Below are 4800 nucleotides of genomic sequence, written 5' to 3'. Positions count from 1 at the left end.
TCTGTTTCTGGGGTTATGACACCTCTCTTTTCATTGCTAATATTCTTCTTTAATGGATTATTTTGTTTTCTTAGTGTTGCCAGAGGGTGTCTAGTTTATTAGACGCTTCAAAAGCTGAGTGTTTGGTATTGTGAATCCTGTTTCATGTTGGGTATTTTTTCCTATTTAATTAACTTCTTCTCTTATCATTATTATTTCATTCTTTGTTCTTAGAGTTATCTTTGTTCTTGTTGTAGCTATTCAAGTTTGATATTTAGATTATCAATTTTTAAGCATTATTTATAATAAAAGTAATCAGGGCATTAAAATTACCTTAAGTAGTGCTTTATCTATGTCCCCTACATTTAATCAGAATGTAATGATTTTGTCAATTTTTGTCGTAACTATACTCAATATGTGTTGTGACTTCATCTTAGAACCAAGAATTATTTTGAGGTATCTTTTTTTTATTTCTTTTATTCATATGTGCATACAATGTTTGGGTCATATGTTTTTACCACAATTTTCAAATAGATTTTTTTAAATAGGACTCTAAATAATTTCCAAGCCAAATACAGTTTTCAAAGAAAAGATAATCCACTTGATGTGTTTTTTGATTTTTTTAAATACCTCAGCTGTGCGTGTGCTTGTAAAGAATGCATGTGCCCTAGCCGGGTGAGAGCTATCTGTGAGTCCATCAGATCAGACTTGAGAACCGTGTTGTTCAACTCTTCCACATCCTTACTAGTGTTGGATTTCTTATTATGAAAGCTAATTTATTGATTTCTCTTTATAATTCTCTCCTTGTTCTACCTATATCAAAATATATTACACATATAAAAAACATGCTTTTAGATGCTTACAAATTTAGACTTTTGCATCATCCTCTGAGAATTGTACCTTTTATCATTACATACTGACCACTCTTTACATTCCAAAAATGTTTTAGATTGGAAGGCAATTTTGACCAATAGCTAGCTAGAGAGAGGTGTATGTATGTACATTGCCACAGCAGATGATATTATTGAGCATTTGCCCAACGTTCTCATCTTTTAACGTCTCACTTTTATGTATCTGATGCAGAGAGTATGTTTCAAAAACAGCATACACCTCAATTTTCCTATTTATTCAAACTGAGAATATTCATATTTTGACTTGCAGGCTTACGCCATTGACATTTACTGCGATTGCTGATGCATTTTGAGTTTGTTCTGCCATGTTCTTTATTCTTTATATTTATCATGCTATTTGTCTGCTTCTTTTTATTTTTTCTCTCCCATTTGCTTTTGAATTCATCAGGCATTTTGCATTTTATTTTTCCTTCGCCAATGGTGAGGGTGTTAAATATGTATCTAAGTGGGGTAAAACTACCTGTTGTAACAAGTGGCCACGTTTTCGTGGCTTCATACAATGTCAGTGTGTCCTTCTGCACCTATCAGCATAATTCAGGTAGCCAAAGGCTTTCGTTCACACTCTACATCATCAATCCAGGTACTTTCTTTCTTGCACCTTCCTCATTCCCAAAACTATACTCAGCTGAGCAAATGCCCAATCCTTAAGAGCCATGGCCTCAGGTAACAAACATCATTGCCTTTCCTTTAAAGAGAATAAGCCAAATCATCATTTCTAGGCAAGAAATGGTGGTGTGAGACGTAGGTGTTGGTGGAGAGACATTATCCATCCCTGCGTCAGTTCTACACTGTGCAAGTCTGAGCACAACGTCTTGGGTGTATAGCTAAGTCTGCTATGCAAACCATAGCATATTTGACAAAATTTAAAATCATTCAAAATCTGCACCTGTATCCAAACATTAAGTCATGTGGAATGTTTTAATTTTTGGTCATTACTTCCATTTTTACAAATTATCATTTTTTAGTGTTTTAGTTCTTCTTTTTAAATCTATTACATCAATTGTTACCACTGTGTATTCAATTTTATACAAATAAGCCCTTCTTATAGAGCTTACTCAGTATTAGATCAGTTAATCTTTATAACAACTCCATGAAGTTCTACCATTTTTTTACCACAAAGGACTTGATGTCAGAACAGAGGTGTCATGAAAATCACCACTGACTCAAAGCCAAAGAAGAAAAGGAAAAGACAGATACCAGCATTGTTGTCATTGGATACATGGATTCTGGGCAAGTTCACCAGGGAGATCCACCACTGTTGGCCCTCTGATTCACAGGTGTGGTGAGATCAACAAAAGGACCATTGAAAAACTTGGGAAGGAGGCTGAGACGGGAGAAGGCTCCTTCAGGTATGCTGGGTCTTGTATCAACAGAAGGCTGAGCATGGCCATGGTATCCCCGCCCCAGTCAACATCTCCCTGGGGAAATCTGAGACCAGAAAGTGTATGTGGAGGTCGCTCATTAGTGCCCCAGGACACAGAGACTTCATCACAATGCTATTTCAGGCACATGGCAGAACGACTGTGCTGTCCTGATTGTTGTGACTGGTATGAGTGAATCTGAAACTGCTCTCTCTAAGAATTGCTTACATACTTGGTTTGTACACCTAATTCTTGGTGTTAACAAAACACATTTCACTGAGCCACTTCACAGACAGAAAAAACACAAAGAAATCATCAAGAAAGTACCTACATGAAGAAAATTGGGTATAACTGACACAGTAGAATTTGTGTTAATTTTGGGCTGGAATGGTGACAACATTCTGAAGCCATGTGTTAAGTTGCCTTGGTTCATGGGATGGAAAGTCACTTGTAAAGATGGCAGTGCCTGTGCAACCACGCTGCTCAAAGCTCTGAATTGCAGCCTACCACCAATTCATCCAACTGACAAGCCTTTGCATTTGCCCCTCCAGGATCTATTGATACTGTCCCTGTAGGCCAAGAGGAGACTGGTGTTCTCAAACGTGCCATGGTGGTCTCCTTTGCTCCTATGTCACAACCGTTGAAATGTACCATAAAGTTTTGTATGAAATTTTCCTGGGGACAGTCTGGGCTTCAATGTCAAGAACATGTCTATCAAAGATGCTTACAGTGACAACATGGCTGGTGACAGGAAGAATGACCCACCAATGCAAGAAGCTGGCTTCACTGGTCAGATGACTATCATGAGACATCAGGCAATGTCAACACTGGCTGTGCGTGGGCACTGGATTGTCACATGGCTCACATTGCTTGCAAGCTTGCTAAACAGAGAGAAAAGACTGCCATTTTGGTAAGAAGCTGGAAGCTGGCCTAATTTCTTGAGCTCTGGTGATACTGCTGTTGTGGCTGTGGTTCCTGGCAAGTCCATGTGTGTTGAGAGCTTCTCTGACCACCCTTCTCCGGGTCATCTGTTTCTAATGTAAGACAGATAGTCACTGTGGGTGTCCTCAAAGGAGTGGACAGGAAGGCTGCTGGATCTGGGCAGTCCACCAAGTCAGCCCAGAAAGCACGTAAGGATGGATGGAAAATCATCCCTAACATCTGCCACCCAAGATGTCATCAGCTCAGAACTGCTTGTCTCAATTGATCATTTATGTATAACAGTAAAAGACTGGTTAATGGTAGCAATGTGTCTGTCACAAAACCTTCAGAAGGAAAGGAGAGGGCTGGGTAGCTTGGCTCAAGTGGTAGAGCACCTGCCTATCAAGTGCAAGGCAAACCCCAATACTGCCAAAAAACTACAGAAGAAAAGTAGAATGTTTGAATCCTTGTATGTGTGTGTCAATTTTAACTTACTAGATTTTAAAATTAGTACTTTTAAGTGGAAACAACCTGCCCAATATCAGTCACAAAATTTTCAGACCAAATAAAACAAAATTTAATGAGAAAAAAAAAAGAAAAGAAATAGACACCATTCTATGCCCATTTAGGGTATAAGGAAATTGAGATAGCAGTTAGTGAACTTGGCTGTGGCCACACAACTAAGTGGTGAAACCAGGATTCAAACCCAGGCCCTCTGGCTCCGAGTCTGCTCGTACCCACATCCCAAGCCATCAGGACTTGTGCTAGTAAGCCACACGGCACCATTGCTTGCTTATCTAATCAGGGTTCCCCTCAGCAGATCACAGAGTAAATATTCTGTTTTATGTGACTACTACTCTGCTCTGCCTTCCTGGCACGGGGACAGCCATAGACTCAGTGTGAAAGAATGTCTGTAGTTCCATTAAGCCTGTCTGGATGCTGAAATTTGAAGTTCATATAATATTCATGCATCACGAAATAGTATCCTTTTGATTTTTTTCTTCAACCATTTAAAAGCAAAAAAACCAACCAAACAAACAAAAAACATTCTTAGGGTAATTTCAATTTCTGATGAGACACATAAAGAAATTTGAAGTCATCATTCCCATCTTTATGACAACAAAAAGTTAAACAAACCAACTGGATCTCAGCATCTCTTCTTAGACCCATCAGAGAACTGAGAACATGGAACATCCCTCCACCTGGAAAGCTGGGGGCAGGTCTCCTAGAGAGTCAGTCTACAGGGAGCTGGAGGTGACAGTGCTGGGAACTAAGCGTGGTCTAGCTTGAGAGTTCAAAACTCCCAAGTCCCAGGCTTAACAAAGTCTCACATTTTTGTGAGTTGTATTGCTAGGACCCCAGAATGGAGACCATTTCCCTCCTGTTTTGGGAATGGAAAACAAGCCCTATCATCAAGGGAAGCTACTCTTCAGGGATAATAGGAGAGCTTAAATACTGATGAAAGGGCCAATTTCCAGGAAGACATAACAATCTGTAATGTGTTTGCCTTGGTATATTTATGCATATATCCACATGTGTGTATGTGTGTACATGCCTGTGTGTATGTGTATGTATACGTATACAATCTATCAAAAATTGATTCACCACTCTTAACAAACACAGCACGC

The 4800-nt window shown here is 39.2% G+C and overlaps 1 pseudogene; it reads left to right on the top strand.

Moving 5' to 3' along the window:
* Positions 1–1543: 1543 nt before the first annotated feature.
* Positions 1544–3458, top strand: LOC109676540 (elongation factor 1-alpha 1 pseudogene; annotated as a pseudogene).
* The last annotated feature ends 1342 nt before the right edge of the window (positions 3459–4800 follow it).

The sequence above is a fragment of the Castor canadensis genome, chromosome 12, assembly GCF_047511655.1.
Source record: "Castor canadensis chromosome 12, mCasCan1.hap1v2, whole genome shotgun sequence".
Lineage (NCBI taxonomy): Eukaryota > Metazoa > Chordata > Mammalia > Rodentia > Castoridae > Castor > Castor canadensis.
This window is presented reverse-complemented; position numbering and strand designations above follow the sequence as displayed.